The 17,509-nt window shown below is 42.1% G+C and overlaps 1 protein-coding gene across 1 annotated transcript in view; it reads right to left on the bottom strand.

Moving 5' to 3' along the window:
• OSMR (oncostatin M receptor) overlaps window positions 1-16,062 on the bottom strand; it is a 107,237-nt gene extending 91,175 nt beyond the window's left edge. Inside the window, exon 1 of the mRNA XM_082264846.1 lies at window positions 15,900-16,062. The gene's annotated coding sequence lies outside the window, so the exon portion shown is untranslated. The remainder of the gene's footprint in view (window positions 1-15,899) is intronic.
• Window positions 16,063-17,509: the final 1,447 nt, after the last annotated feature.

Below are 17,509 nucleotides of genomic sequence, written 5' to 3'. Positions count from 1 at the left end.
CGGGACTGCGACATTGCGGCAGACAGATCGGACCCTTGACTGACATTTTTGACACTTTTGGGGGTACCAGTGACATTACTACAGTAATCAGTGCTATAAATATGCACTGTTACTGTAAAAATTACACTGGCAGGGAAGGGGTTAACTTTATTGGTGATCAGTGGGTTAAATGTATCCCTAGGAATGTGATTCTGACTGTGGGGGGGCGTGGCTTGTGATGTAACCACAGAGACATACAATCCTACATAGCAGGATCGTATAGTCTCTGCTGTTACACCAGGGGATGTTACTGAACGTGCAGGGGCGGGAGCGCGCTTCCGGCGGCGCACGCTCGCCCCCTAGAGGCTTGTGGGCGAGCGGCGTAGCCCTACGTCGTTTTGCCTGTAGGGGGCTGGCTGCCGCAGTAAATAGTCGGCAAGCGGTTAAAGTGATTGTAATTGTAAGGTCTTGTTTTTTTTCCTATAAAAATAACAAACATGTTATACTTACCTGCTCTGTTGCAGTGGATTTGCCCAGAGCAGCCCGGATTCCTCCTCTTCTCGGGTCCCTCTTCTGTGCTTCTGGCCCCTCCCTCCTGTTGAGTGCCCCACAGCAAGCAGTTTGCTATGGGGGGCACCAGAGCCGAGTCACAGATCCTTGTGTCTATTCAGACCCTGCCCGCCCACATCTCTCTCCTGATTGGCTAGCTGACTTTGATTGATAGCAGTGGCAGCCAATGCCGCCGCTGCTGTGTCTCAGCCAATCAGGAGGGAGAATCTCAAACAGCTGAGACACTCTAGGACATTGCTGGACAGAGAGGGACCTCAGGTAAGTATCAGGGGGGCTGAGGGGGGCTGAGGGGGGCCTAGAAATGCAATTGTTAGTGAAAATACAAAAAGTATCAACTGTGTTGTTCCACATGCACTAATATGGCTACAATCACCTTAAGCTCTCGTTCTGTAGGAATCAGATACAATTCAAGCCATTTATGGGGGCCTTTAAATTGTATCAAGATCCTAAACCTATTTAAATGAACTTGTCTTAGTTTCACTCTTTTTTGTCAGTCAAATAAACAATTGAAAGTGTTATGCTATGTTATAACAGCTCAATAAGTGCAAAAAAAAGGAAAAAAGGAAAGCTGCAGTATAACCTAAAAGTGGGAGGTGGAGCTTACGACTTTGACGTCACCCGCTGCTGTCACGTTTGCCGAACAGCTCTGGCAACTGCTGGAGGCTTCGCTGCACTTTCATATGCTGGAACTTTTTATATGCTGGAATTTGATCTACTTCCTGTAAGTGTATTACTAATTAATAAATGTCAGTTTTTAAACGGTATGCACTTAGATCTCTTCCCTCTCATTTTTAAACTGTCTGGTGTGCGGTTAACCCATCGGGGTTACGGAGGTTCTCATCTCATATATTAAGGCTTTTTTTACCGTTGGTGCCAAGTGGATGATTCGAGAGATCCTTTGATTTGATTTAAGCCTGTCTGACCCACTGGTAATACAGGGGTCTTCAAATGAGGTGAGCGCATTTGAGTGCTTTCTGGTGAAGGGATTGTCACTTCCAGTGGATTTTCTTCCAGCACCCTTTGTGGACTCCAGCTATTATTGATAGACCTTCTGAGAAGGACTTTGGGGTTTATTACTTTTGTATGGACGCTTTTTACCCATTATTAATTTATGATTTGCGCTGCACTATTTTATCTTTTTGAGTTGTGATGATATGTACAGTTTTATGAACACATGTCAAAGTTGCAAAATTGTGCTTAGACATTAAGATTTGTTTTTCCCTTAGGCCCTGTCTACAAACTTCCTGACCTAGGATGATAATGTTGCTCCATAGTTCCCGTACAGTGAAGGAGCATTGTTACCCTCAGGACAGGAAGTGTATACTGGCAGGATTGCCGGCTAAAAATACAGGAGAAAAGAAGAAACTAAAAAGAAAAAAAAAAACAAATGCAGCCACTACATCTAAGGACTAGTAAACTGCAAAATTTTTTCATTTTTGTTCTTGGTTTTAACACGAGTTGATGAGGAGGCTTTGGGTGACATCAACTTCCGGTTGGACGGCCATAACCGGAAGTACCCGGGAATCAACACCGCAAGAGTGCGGCAACATTATATCGTCTCTGCCTATACCATTCGTTTTAAATGTGAGTGTATTTCTTTGCTTTACATAATAAAGACAGTTTTTACATGCTTCACGATTGGGGATTATTCTTTTTTTCTGGGACACACTGGTACCGTTTGGAGATAATCTGGAACCGATAACTGTGGAGTACAGAGTGGAGGTTTGGGGTATCCCTTGCTGAAGAACCCAGCAGTACACCCCTAGGGGAGAGACCAGCTTAAAGCGCCTATTAAGGCGCAGTGAGGTGAGCGGCCACTGCGCCTATACTATCACGACTCACTCTGGATCACAGTGCGGGATATTCACAATAGTGCCGTAGAAAATCACTAATTGTCACCTATTAATTGTGCACGGATGAACTTTATTTTATCACTGCACCAACTTTATTCACTGCACACGGATCATCATTTGCACAAAGATTTGTTTATATATATATATATATATATATATATACCTTTTATGCACATGGACTGTTGAGTGCACATAAAATTATTGATATATATTTATTTTTGATCACTGCACCAGATTGATATATGCACTTTAAATTATTTATCAGGATTACACACGTATTTGTTATACACCTTTTAGATATTTATTGATATTTGATTATTTTATATTATTTATTGATTCATCATAGCACTTTATATATATATATATTTATTTGGTCACACATGCACCATTTGTGAATTAGCAAACTATTACTGCGATTCAGTTGGCGATTATCAAGGTCATTTTATCTTTATGTGTCATTTTTAGAAAAGGAGGCGTTTTTACTGGGAATTAATATTTTAGAATTTTTAATTAGTGTCAAGGAATCGGATTTGGATGTTTTTTAAAGATTCGCCTTATATATGTCGTCTTATACCTCCTTTGTTTTTAGATTGACCTGAAGAAAGTTGGCTACAATTAGGATTTACTTCCCACCTTCATACACCTCAGACAGATATAGGGATTTTTTAAGGATTTTAAAGGAATCGGATTAGTTTGCAAGAGTTGGATCATATATGTTTCGTATACCTGCTGACTTCTGATTTAATTATCTGGTCTGTCTATATATTATAAGTAGTGAGACCCCCTTTTTTTCTTCAGCATCTTCCTATATCTTAAGACGTCTCGCTGCGATTCTGACATTGGTAGACTTGGTCAGAGTCTTTTCTGAGATCTCTTCTGTCGTGCGCCGACTCATTGTGTCTTCTTTATTGTATTGGTATTTAGTGATTAATACTAGAGTTGGCTGCATATAGAATCGGATTGAATCCGAATCTCAGAGTCATTATTTATTTATTTATTCATTTATAACGAGCTGCGGCATATTAGAGGAATCCTCCCACTCGGATACATACGTGACAGCGCATTTATCACCCCACTATTTTAACACGAGTTGAGGAACACATGTGCCGTGTAAGTTGAGGACAATCAGAAACAGGAGTAGCTTGGTGTAAGTTTATAAAAGTATACTGATCATAAATTATAAACAGAATATTCATGTGATGCTTTTTTTTTTTTTTGAAGAAACAAACAAATCAGACAAATTTCCTACAAAAAATCTGAATATGGTAAACGTTTGAACTCTTGCCCTCTGCCTCCATGAAGATGCATGTTTTTTAAACTCAGATTAAATAAATTACATGTTATATAAAGCTTACTCTGCCCCAAATAATACCTTCTAAAGACACATCTGGAAGGCTGCAATGAAACCTGTAATTTTCGCTTTATTTTGAAGCCTGCAGAGAACTTTCTTAGGCTGCCATAAAGCCCTGGGACTAAAGAGGAACAATATAGTGCACTGTTGTATCCTGCCAAATATACTGTTCACTATATCTAGCAGTCCACCTATCTCTACCCATACCTCTGAAGGGACAGGGTATAATAATAGTGTCTAAATCTATATTTACAGCACCAGTAGGAAGAGACACATTATTTTTATATTAAAAGAGAAAGAATTATATAGCATTACAATAAAGCAAAAGAATCAAGATGTAACAAAAACAGATCTAAAAAAAAAGAAATGAGAAGCAACAGCAAACAAGGAGCAAAACTAGAGCAATTCCTGACCAACCAATCAGATTCCTTGCTAAATTTTGAAAATTAAACTTATAGTTATAGTAATCACTTGACCTCTGGAAAATGTATCCCCCTTCATGACCAGGCCATTTTTTTCAATATGGCACTGCGTTAATTCAATCGCCAGTTGCGCGGTCGTGCAACGCTGTACCCAGTTCATATTTTTGTCCTTTTTTTCCCCTCACAAATAGAGCTTTCTTTTGGTGGTATTTGATCACCTCTGCAGCAGTGTTAATTTCGTCGACTAAAACCGACTAAAACGTTTTCGTCGACTAACATAATTCAGATGACTAAAATACGACTAAAACTAAAATGGCATTTTAGTCTTAAGACTAAAATACGACTAAAACTAAAAGGGCATTTTAGTCTTAAGACTAAAATACGACTAAAACTAAAATGGCATTTTAGTCAAAAGACTTAACTAAAACTAAATGAAAATTTAGATTTTGAATATTAGATTTTTCACTCCAGGACCAGCAGTAGTATATAATATGTTTGGAAATTGTAGAGAAATGCTTAAATAATGCATTACAAATTACAATTGAACTACACCCATTCGATTATAGATGACTAAAATGAGCTTTAGTCGACTAAAATGTAAGACATTTAGTCGACTAAAATATATTGGAGTTTTAGTCGACTAAATACGACTAAAACTAAAACACTTGCAGAAGACTAAAATGGGACTAAAACTAAAATGCCATTTTAGTCCTAAGACTAAGACTAAAACTAAATTGAAATTTGCTGCCAAAATTAACACTGCTCTGCAGTTGTAAAACTTTTGCAAAAAGTTGTAGCGGCCGCCCCGATGGAAATAGGGGTTCCACCGCCAGAGATGTTCTCTTCCCCTAGTGGGAGGGATGCTGTAGATTAGAGCAGGAACTGCTCTTATAAGAGCTAGTGATTTAGCGATCCAAGCAGAAGAGCGAGAGAGCTGGTATAGCCTTCTCCCACAAACATGTGATGAGACTCTATATTGAGGGTAAGCAGGAACCATTCATTGTACCCACTCACACGCATTATATACACTATCAGGTCAGGTGAGTCTGATTACATTATCATATGCAGATGAAATTGTATACAGCAATAGATTTAACCTGAACTAATTATCTAGCCATCTGGACTGAAAAAATATGTGAGTTCATTAACAATTAACAATGGGACAGACAGGCTTAACAGAATCCACATCACACCTCAATCCACAGACAATAGGAAGAGTCCGCCTCTGACACTGAAGTACAGTACACATTATCAGAAGTGTTAACACAGCACCCCCAATAGATAACAGGTGAGTATCAGTATTAGCATATTCAACGATGAGAGGAAGACAGGTGGTTGAGCTGATGATATTAGCAATCTTCTAGGGATCCGACTGTTCGGTTGTTTGTTCGATAGATGAATAAAGTGAACATAAAACAAAATGGAAGGCAATGTCCCGAACTCATAGGAGAATGAAACAAAGGGAATTACAATCTAGGGACAGGGTGACCTGTCACAAAAGCTTTCTATGATTTGCCAGATGTCATTTGGATCGAGTCACTGTCTGCTAATTCTACTGGGACCTTAAGTTACAGTTATCTTGTCTCAAACTGGATCAGTTATAGAGATCACACTTGCAGTGCTTAGCTTGGAGAGGCAGAACAGGTGGTCACATCCAGATAGGATAGTGGCTCACTGGTTAGCATTGAGTGTTAGGTTGAGTGTTTGTGTTCAGTTCTAGAACCAATGCCTGACCCAGGCTGAACCAATCAGATGTGCAGTATCTTCCTTTCTTTTATAGTTTGAGGGTTTAAATAATCCACAAATTGCTGTGATAAAACAACCACAATGGCATTTAAAGCAGGAGTTTAACCACTTAAGGACCGCCAGCCGCAGATTTACTGCGGCAGGCAGCCCCTCCTGTGCGAACCGACGTAACTGTACGTTGGTCACGCACCTGCAGCTAGGGGGTCAGAAAACAGTCTAGCATTTTGCCTTTTTTGTATTTATTGAGGAGATAAAACTTGGATGGGGAGTACAGGTATTATGGGATGTCCACTTGACTTCAGACAACTCTTTAGGGACAACTTTCCTATATACAGTCTATATACTGTACACTCCTCTGCTTCTCTCCTACACAGCTGAAGGCTGATTTTGACGTGGCTTGGTCTCCCAGTGATTGGCCCTGCAGGTACACATGACAGGACAGCTCTTCCATTTATAACTTTCAGTAGGTGGGTGATGATCTGTGGCTGTAGGACCACCACCAGGATACTGTCCTGCTTATTGAAGTGATATAAGAGACTGGTAAGGGAAAAACTTTGCACTTTATGCCTCTAATTGTGGTGTTTTTCTCCTTTATATGATATAAAAATACAGAATATATCTATACTCCTTAAGATAATTTCTCATGATTTATGTAGAACTGGCTTATCTGGGGAGCGACCCGGTTCCTGGCCTCTTTTCTCCTCCCTCTCCTCTATGTGGTTGTGAAGGGACTTTTCTTACTTATGCTTATAGTGTTGTGTTTTTCTTTTTTTTATATATTTTTCAGATTAGGAATTTTCAAAAAATCTCCGGATGGACTTTTTGTTTCTTGTATCTGGGATGAAGTATTCTGGATATAGGGCAGCTCTTTTCGATTGCTTCACACAGACCTCCAGCACAACTTGATACTTTGTAGTAAGTTAGCCTTCATGTTTTGTGGCTTGCTGTGTTAGTTTAAATGTACATGTACTTATATATTTATGTATTTTAGAGATGCTAATGTGATACCAATATGTATATCATCCCCCTGAAGAAGACTGCTTAAGTTGAAATGCATCGAGGCTCTGGATGCCAACCACTGGGATCTCATTGTGTATCTTCATCAGCTATTAATTGCTGGTTATTATGTCACTTTGTACAAAGTTTTACTTTATTATTTGTGATGTTCTTTGACTTTTTCTCATGAACTCTATTTGGGAACTTTTTAAAATTTTTTCAAAAAAGCACTCGTACTTTTTATACATCATTTGTAGAATTCTTTTGGGCATAAACAAAGTCCCCTCACTTCTCCTCCTTTGTCCTAGTGGCACTTTCTATGTCAGTTTGGGACGGATGCCATAGTTACTTTTACATACAGCCACTGTATTGATGGTTTTTACTAGATAGATAAACCGATTTATCAGCAAGGACGATATAACGGGGGCCAATATGCACTTTCCCCGATATATCGGTATCGGCCCCAGAACTGGGCGATATTGCCGATATTTTTGTGACGTCATTCTGCCTTCTTAGGCCGCCTCCATCGCCTTGGACAGCCTAGTCTGGAGTCGGGATCAGTCTCGCGGGAGTGTATCACAGCCATACACCCACCCACAGCAGCCCGGTGCCAGCGAGCCACCCACATCCACAGGCCCTGTACCAGCCAGCCACAGGCACTGTACCAGTGAGCCAGCCAGCCACCCACAGGACCTGTACCAGCCAGCCACCCACAGGCACTGTACCAGCCAGCCAGCCACCCACAGGCCCTTTACCAGCCAGCCACCCAGAGCCCCTGTGCCAGCCACCCACCAACCCACCACAGGGTGCCAGACAGCCAGCCACTGACCACAGGGTGCCAGACAGCCAGCCACTGACCACAGGGTGCCATACAGACAGCCACCCACAGACAGGTTGCCAGCCAGCCACCCACAGGCCCTGTACCAGCCATCCACAGGCCCTATATCAGCCAGCCACAGGCACTGTACCAGCCAGCCACCCACAGGCCCTGTACCAGCCTGCCACCCACAGCCCTTGTGCCAGCCACCCACCTACCACAGGGTGCAAGCCAGCCAGCCACCCACCACAGGGTGCCAGCAAGCCAGCAATTAAGCATTAAACAAAAATTAACACGTTCAGCACCAAATTTGTGTCAAAAATTGACTTTATTTTTTAAAACTTTAAATGTACAAAATATCGGCCCATATCGGCCGATACCGATACGTTGTGACAAAAATATGGGTATCGGTATTGGCCCTGAAAAAAACATATCGGTCTATCCTTAGTGTTTACCTTTCCTCTAGCACTTCACTTGCTTGCAGAAAAAACAAAAACTCAGCTGGGACACTTTAATAATTCTGACAAAGCACTCAGCCAGATTAGAGTAAGACCCCTTTTACAGGCAGGGACCCCGGGCCCCTCGGTTGTGTAGCAAAGTCCAGTGTCCAGCTTACATCCCTGTGGCACCACCTCTTCAGGCACTGCCAGCCTGCCTGGCTGCAGTTGCCCCTTTCACTAGCCATCCTGGACACTTCTCCACATTCGTCCCAGACTGCACACTCACCAACCCACCCGGCTGATTTCTCCTGTAGATCTTCTGGACATGCTGACTTGCAGTCCTCACGCCTGCTCCCGTACCTCCAGGAAGGATTCCTCCCTATGTTGTAGATTGTTCCTCCAGCACCTGAGCCCCAGGCCCAAGGTCAACCCCCCAACCAGACTAGGTGGCACCCTCAAGGGCCACCAACAGCCTTCTCAGTAGTCCATCTCCATCTTCCACCCAACCCATCTTACTGGCATGACCCAAGAGTATTTAAGAGGTGCCGGCCCCCTGCCAGCCCACCTGCTGGGGATTGGCTGGGGCCCTCAATAATACTCCAAGCAGCTCCTCCCAAACTCCACCCTCTACTTCTGGAAGCTTCTCTAAAGTTCAAGAGAACAGGGGGAGTTACCAGAGGTGCTGCTTAACGAGTCACCTAGCCTCCCTGAGTCACTCATCCCTGACCCAGATTCAGGCCAGGCCTGGCTCTAAACCAAGCCAATTTACCTACACTAACAACTTTGTACACTAATCTAGCACACAAGAGGGTGCTACAATAATATGGACAGCACACAGTGCTGTTCACATTATAAAATAATGAAGTTTTAGCGGTGCAACGCGTGACATCATGTCGCTTAATAATAGGGTTTTTTAGGGGAGTCAAACGCAGCTCCTATTAGCCTGCACCTCTCTCATAGGCTGCAGAAGCACTAGAACTCCTGGGGGCAGTGAGGGGACCAATTCCCAAAAAGATAAGGAGCAGTGAAAATGTCTGGTCCCCAGAGCAGGATATTAGCTTTGCTGATAGATGGAACTGTGACTTCATTCCATGACATTGTGAGAATAAGGAGCACAATAAACTATTCAAATCCCATTCTTTCCTGAAATTAGACTTTAAATAGTGGATTGAAATTGTGCCATTGTCCCTCCCATATAAAACTATCCAAAGTTATGCAATAAGCAAACAATGGAAAAAAAACGCATATGATTAGGCAATGTACAGATTTAGAGAGCACTTGTTGGATTGGGCAAAGAAACAAACATAGCAATGACACAATGCAGAAAACTGGCTCTGGGAGCACAGGCCACTGAAAACCTAACTTGTCTAATTTGTAGAGGTGTTTTTTTTTTTTTGCATTTGTGTTAATGAGAAGTATCATGTATCTTAAAGTAGATGTATGCTAAACCACAAAACATCAAATAGGTTTTCATATTTTAAAAGCCACCTGTACCTTTTTGTAACTATCCCCATCAGTGAGTGCCTTCCACTAGGACACAGGTGTCAAACACAAGGCCCACGGGCCAAATGGGACCGGCCAGGCCATTTCATGTGGCCCTCCCACCTCTCCTGCAGCTGCGGCACCCCCTTGTGTCTGCCCCCACCTTGTCTCTGTAGTCGGCAGCAGAGAGGACTGATCTCCTTTGCCAGATCCTGCACTCCTCTGTGCAGCTGCAGAAAGGGTCGTCTTTGCCCACTCCCCCTCTTTCAGCAGTCCGCAGGAGAGAGGATGGCAGAACTCCTCCTACAGATCTTGCACCTCTCTGCGCAGCCGCACCACCACCTTGCCTTTGCCTCCCCTGGTCTCATCATTCAGCAGACTCTGGAAGCTGACTCCAGCTCTCCTCTGGTTCTCCTCCAGACCCTGCACTACTTCCCAGATCCACCCACATCTTCTTCCTGGCAGCAGCACAAGGTAAGGGGGTGCATTGTGATGTAAGGAAGGGTGGGTGACTCTTGACTTCTGGTGGTGGGGGGGAGGGGGCTCTTGACATCTCATGTAAGGGTGTAAGGGGGCTTGGGGTGCCCTGGACATCTAATCCTACAGATATAACCAGCCCTTTAAGGGCAACCATAATGCTGATGCGGCCCGCAATGAAATTGAGTTTGACACCCCTGCACTAGGACAAATCCCTTACTTTCTCTTCTTGCTTGTACTCTGTCTCCTACCTGCCTTAGCCCCAATCCAATGATCTTCACTGTGCAGCACTGCTCAGAGCACATGCACATTGTGGCCCAATTCATTTCTATGAAAAAATCGTATTTCAAGGTTTACCGTCAGAATGGGTCCTGCGTGGCCCCCGAAACGTCACAGTTCTTTGCTGTGATTGCTTTAATAAACTTTTGGATGCTATTTAAAAGATCCACAGTGTACAGGCGCTATCTTTTGTTGTCACCCTGTCACTGGAATCTAATAGAACTGAAGGGTTCCATTCTCAACACACCATGCATATCCACTGTTGTCACCATTAGGAAAGCCATTCCCGAGAAATAACATTGTCCATTCCTATAATTGAATGTCCTCAAATATACAATTTCAGCGTTTTTTTTTTATTTTTTTTTTTTATAAAGGTGCATAAAAACTGTGCATGATGTAGAAAATGCCTTCTCCGGACAGCCAGTCAGGTATGGTATATCCAGTTGAAGGATGTATATTTATAGAGACATAAATGAGTGATTTAAGGCTAGACTGGAACTTGTTCTATTTGTGGTACAGCAACACTTTGAATTTAAAGGAGAAGTATAGCCAATGCTTTTTTGACTATCGTTCTCCTATGGATCACAAAAGTGTAATTCAGTCACAGAGCCGGTGCAGGCTCTGGAAAGATCCCGTCTATATGGTCAGGATCCACCCAGAAGTCTGGACCAGCACTTAGCTCAGCCACCGAAAGCCTGAGCCAGCCTCTCCCATCCCCTCCACAGCCCAGCACTCTAGAGAATGCTGAAGGGGCAGAGCAGAGAGCCGGTGACTGACAGGCTCAGCTCCCTGCTCAGAGCAGAGGGGGAGAACTGAACGATCAGGGGTGTTTGATTGCTCAGTTCTCACAACAGAGCTGGTGGGGGACAGATGCACATCGGATCAATGCTGCGTCCATCTAGGTTTTTTTTTTTTTCAGAAAGTCATACTTCTCTTTTAAACCTCCCAAAAAAATGTATTTTGCGGCATATCAATCTATACATGTGGTGGCTGAATTTGTTTTCCTTTTTTTCAGGCTTTTATTTCTTTATTTGGATCTGGGGATCCAGCCAGTAGCAATGAAGACATCTTTGGGGAGCAGCGTGGGGGAGAAGGTAGTATTGGACTAGCAGAGTTACATGGATTTGACTAACAAATTAAAGCCAAACTCAAACTAACACTTTTTACCCAGTTAAAGCAAGCAGTTTGTTTCTTTTGGGATGAAGGTTTTATATAACTGAATAAAAGGTAACCAAAGTAACCCTGTCCATGGTAGTTTGTCGTAAACCTCTAACTGCCACTTTTGCTGGACAGCTTTTTTTTGTAAAAGGAAGTTGGAAAATAACAGACCTGCTGGCCTGATCAACAGGTGAAAAATAAAGGAAAAAGAAAACGAATGCAGCCACCACATTTAAGAATTGGTAAGTTGCTATATACTGTTTTTGTGTTCAGTACCATTGTAAGAATCCAGCATTTCCTCGAAAAGAAACCAGCATCTATATATTATGTAAAAATGGATTGTAAATAGTAATTGTTGTCATTGAACTACAAATACTGTTTTTTTTAACCAAGTTGTACATCAATATAAACAGCCTATTTCATCCACATGTAAATGCATTTAGGACTTTCTGGCTGCAATGTTGGATGTGCAGTAAGGAGCTTCTATTCCACTACCAATCAATCTTCTGGTCATGTCAGTAAAAATATATTTTGTAAAGACTACTATGTATGCTGGTGACTTCAGCTGACAAATATAGACTATGATGTAAATGCATTTCCAAAAAAAAATAAAAATGTATTCTATTCCATATGTACAGCATTTATCAGTCTTAAAGACACATAGTTGAAGAATATTTAAAAAGAATGTATGTTGCATCATTTTAGTTGCAATCAGAAGTGAAATAATTAAAAAAAGTTTTCTTTTATCAGTCAGGTAAAATACAGAACAGAGGGCCGCTGATAAGGCAATACAGCTGACCCCTCTGTAGTAGGCCTGGGTCCTATCAATATAAAAGGGGTGCCTGGCACCTGCCAGACGGGAAGACTGTGCTGCCTTATTTCCAACTTTTGTGCCTCCCCCTGCAGCGCTTCCGACTTCTCCTCCTCTTTCTCGCTCTAGCTGTGCTGCAGGCGGATTAGTATCTATGCCCCCACCCACCTGCTGTCTGTGCCCCTTTGTGTGCCCCCCTCCCAGGGTTGCCAACCGTCAGTAAATTTACTGACAGTTTGTAAAAATCAGTGACTTGTACAACTATCCGTAAAGATCAGGGGCTGATAATTTGTCATGCTGTGTTGACTTTTGTAAGTGTAAACCAAGTAAATTACTGTCTATGTGTATTGCTAGTATTTCCATATCGTGTTTATACTGTTTAAATATCAGTTGTCTTAGTTTTTAATAGGAGTTTTGTCATTTTTTCAGGTTGTTAGTAAAAAATGTGCTCTGTCAGTAAAGTTTGAGTGTTTTGTCAGTAAAAAAATGCCTCAGGAAGTTGGCAACGCTGCCCCCTCCCCCTGCAACACTGCTGGCTTCCCTCCTCTCCTCTCAAGCTGGGAGCTGCGTCGGGCACACAGGGGGATTGTTTCAGGATGGAGAGCGGGGGTGATAAAATGTCATATTTATCAGCCCCTTCCTCTAATGAGTGAACACAGTATGTGATTGGTACAGATCACTTTTATGTCCATTCATCACTAAAGCACAGTAAACTGTGTTTACTATGCTTCATTTTTTGAATGAACACTAAGCCACTCAGCACAGAACGATTCCTATTTATTCACTGTCCAGCAGCTGAGGCTGCAGAGAAAGGGACTGGGGAATCTCTGTCCTCATTCCCTTTCTCTGTCACAAATGTGACACATCAGTAGTCTGTTTAAACCCCGATAACTCACCAAAGGCCACCCAACAGGGCAGAAATAAAACATAAAACTTCAAAAAAATGTAAAAAAATAAAAAATTCTAAAAAAATTATATATAAAAAAAATTAAAGACTTGTTTAAATGCGCTTCGCTCTTTAGCAGTCATCATTCAGATCGCTCTTCAGAGTGAGGAGAGTGAGGAGACTGAGCTGTATGATAAGAAAAAAAATCCATATCTCAAAGTCCTTTTAGTTTACTGTTATTAGAAAACAAGCGCCAAGCTGTTTATTTCTTCCAAAATTCAAATTATTATATTTTTCTAAATTAATGCTAAAATTAATATATTATAAAAAATAGAAGTCTTTTTTTTTTCTCTCAAAATTCTACTTTTTTTTTTTTTCCAGAATTGTAACTTTCCTGTTGCACTGCTATTTCTCCAGCAGCTATGGCTGTCCAGACATCAGGGTCTCAATCAATAGGACAATCCCTCTCCTGTGAACACTATCAAGTAAAATGAAGAATGTATTTAAAAGTCTAATTAAGTATTTTTGGTTTCCAGCCTACAAAAAATTTGATTAAATATTTTGTTTGAGTTTGGAATAAAAAAAAAAATATTTTTCTTGCAGTGGATGTGTGCAGAGTAGTTTAGAATTATTTTCACAGTGTATAAATTATAATTTGCATATTTTTCTGTGTGTTGATACTTTTGATTCTTGGTGTTGTTTTTTTCTTTTCTTTATTTAGTATTTTTATCACGCTTTTCCTGAAGAAGCTAGAATGGTGGAACGTGTGGAATTACAAGCGTGATGGAAGACTCTTCTTATCCATTGTACACCATTACGTAATTGTATATATTTTTTTTTTTTGTTTCATTATGTAATTGTAATAATGCATTCAATGTTTTTAACCACTTGCCGACCGCCGCACGACTATTTACGTCGGCGGTCAGCCCCTCACAGACAGAGCGACGTAGGGCTACCTCACTAGCCTGTGAGGGTCTAGGGAGCGAGCGCGCGCCGCCGGAGGCGCGCTCCCGCTCCCGCATTGCCACGGACCCCCCCGCGTGTGTGACCAGCGGACCCGATGTCCGCCGGTCACTCGGCGATCGTCGGTGCAGAGGGAGAAAGGCAAGCGGCTGATGTAAACAAGCCGCCTGTCATTCTCCCCTGTGTAGGAATGGTGATCATACGGTTCTACTATGTAGGACCATTGATCACTGTTCCTACACCTCAAGCCACATCCAATCACAGTTAGAATCACTGTCCTAGGGACAACCCCTCCCTCTCAAAAAAAGTTAACCCCTTCACTGCCAGTGTAATTTTACAGTAACAATGCATATGTATAGCACTGATTACTGTAGAAATGTCACTGGTAACCCCAGAAGTGTCAAAAATGTCAGTCAAGGGTCCGATCTGTCCGCCTCAATGTCGCAGTCCCGCAAAAAAATCGCAGATCGCCGCCATTACGCATTAAAAAAAAAAAAACAACAAAAATGACAAAAATCTTTCCCTTAGTTAGTAAACGCAATAACTTTTCGCAAACCAATCAAAATACGCTTTTTGCGATTTTTTTTTACCAAACATATGGTAAAAAAAAAAATTGGCCCAAAATGTTAAAAAATTTTGATTTTTACTTTTTTTTGGGGGGAATTTCATATAAAACAATGTGAAAAATATTGTTATTTTTGCAAAATTTACGCTGTTTTTTTGTTTATAGCGCAAAAAGTAAAAATCGCATAGGTGATCAAATACCACCAAAAGAAAGCTCTGTTTGTGGGAAAAAAAGGACGTCAAATTTGTTTAGGCACAGCGTCGCACGACCGCGCAATTGTCCGTTAAAGTCACGCAGTGCCGAATCGCAAAATAGGCCCTGGTCAGGAAGGGGGTAAAATCTTCCGGGGATTAAGTGGTTAACCATATTTTAGTAAACAAAATCTAAAAGTTTTAATTGTGAACTGTGTAAGTAATATTTTGCACCTAAAAAATCCCATCCCTTTCCCCCTCTTCTTATCCATTGTACACCAATACGTAATTGTATTTTTTTTTTTTTTGTTTCAATACATAATGTAATAATGCATTCAATGTTTTTAACCATATTTTTGTAAATAAAATTTAAAAGTTTTAACTGTGAACTGTGTAAGTAATATTTTGCACCTAAAAATCCCATCCCTTTCCCCCTCTTGCTACTGCTTTATAATTATATTTAAATGGTCAGTCACCCAACCTGTACCCACATGCAAGTCTTAAAAAACGTAAAATCTAAAATATGCAAAAGTATTATAAACGACTTTTATTTATGCTCAACTTATCTGACTGTATTATCTTTTCTCCCCAAAGATTTAACACTAAAGTAAGCCGGATTCGGAAAATACACTCAAGTAGTTCCCTCCATTACTGCCCGTTGTTTTCACTTTCACTATTTCCTGTATAGTTGAGAAGAGTGAAGAATCCTTTCCCATGTCTAGACGGGGGGGCCCCAGTAAGGATCTGCAGGTTCCCAGTAACAGCACCCAGGTCCCCTCTCACACAGCACAAGTCATGCAGGTTCACAGCTATTAAAGCGACAGCTAATCATGGTGATCAGTAAGAGTTGGTATTCCGCTGTTACGCAGTCATTCACGCTGTCCATAGACAATGTAGGATTTGTTCTACTTACTTTTAGCTGACTTCCCAAATTCCAGAAAATTCCAACGTAATTAGGCGTAAGTAAAGAAGAGCGTTCTGGATTGGGAGGCTTCAAAGCTTAACATCTACCGAACTTTTAGTAGTTTTCAGACTTTTAAAGTCTTCTCTCCATCCTCACTTAAGGATCTGCCATATCCAAAAAAAAAAAAAAAGAGAGACGGAGGAGTGGGAGTATTTACAGGAAGAGGGAGCTGAATCACTTGGCCTCATACACAAGAAAAATTTAAAGGGAAATATGAATTCTTTTTTTTTTTTTTATACAAACTCTTCTCGTTTGCCTGTGTCAACAGGTTATGGCTTGTTGTCACTTCTCCTAACGACTGAATACAGCTGCACAGCTTGGTGTATGCACTGCTAATCGGATTCCTGTAAGCTTAACCTTGTGGAAATAAGCTGTCAAGGAATGGGTTAGTGTCTGATCCACAAAGTATTCTAAAGAGAACCTGCTGTGAAACATTTCAAACTCTGCTGTTATCATTACACTGAATAAAACCTGGATTTCAGTGCATAGATCCATTTACTCATACCTTTATTAAAGTGGTTGTAAAGACTGAAGGTTTTTTCTACCTTCATGCATTCTACGCATCAAAGTAAAAGTCCTTCTATGCGCAGAAACCCTCCCTAATACTCTCCTGAGCCCGATTCCGATCCAGTGACGTGCATGATAGCTTTGGTTGTCCGGAACGCCCTCTCCTCATTGGCTGAGACAGTACTGGGAGCCATTGGCTTCCACTGCTGTCAATCACAGCCAGTGAGCCAATGAGGAGAGAGCGGGGCTGGGGCTGAGCCGTGGCTCTATTTGCCTTATGGATGCATAGAGCAGAGCTCAGGAATGAGCATGCACCAGTGCACCCATAGCAAGAGGCTTACTATTGGGCTCCACTGGTCAAGGGGAAGTAGCCAGGAGCACCGGTGGGGTACCCAAGATAAGGAGGATCGGGGCTGCTTTGTGCAAATCCACTCCACAGAGCAGGTAAGTATAACATGTTTGTTGTTTTTTTTTTTTTTAAAAAAGCCGAACCATTAGAGCCGGGTTCACATAGGCGCGACCCGACTTGCCGGGCGACCTGTGAAGTATCATTGAAGTCAATGCAGGTCGCTCCTGGTCGCCCCAAATTAGTACAGGACCCTTTTTCTAAGTCGGAGCGACTTGTGTCGCTCCTATTAGAACGGGTTCTGTGCTAATCTATGGCAGGCGACCTACGGCGACTTGTCAGGCGACCAGGTCGCCTGACAAGTCGCCCCAGTGTGAACGGGGTCTTAATATCACTTTAAGGTATTCTTTAAAGGAGTTGTAAAGGCAGAAGGTCCCTCTCTGTCCAGCAATGTCCACAAGTGTCTCAGTCGCCCGACATTCTCCATCCTGATTGGCTCAGTCATTGGCTGCCGCCAATTAAAGTCAGCTAGCCAATCAGGAGAGAGAGGGGGTAGGGCTTGGTCGGGGCTTCCGTGTCTGAATGGACACACGGAGCTGCGGCTCGGCTTGAGTGCCCCCATAGCAAGCTTCTTGCTGTGGGGGCACTCAAAGGGAGGGAGGGGCCAGAAGAGCTGAAGAGGGACCCGGGAAGAGGAGGATCCAGA

This window comes from Pelophylax lessonae (genome assembly GCF_965119305.1).
Source record: "Pelophylax lessonae genome assembly, chromosome: 1".
Classification (NCBI taxonomy): domain Eukaryota; kingdom Metazoa; phylum Chordata; class Amphibia; order Anura; family Ranidae; genus Pelophylax; species Pelophylax lessonae.
Note: the sequence above shows the minus strand (reverse complement) of the source record. Positions and strands in the feature narration are given on the sequence as shown.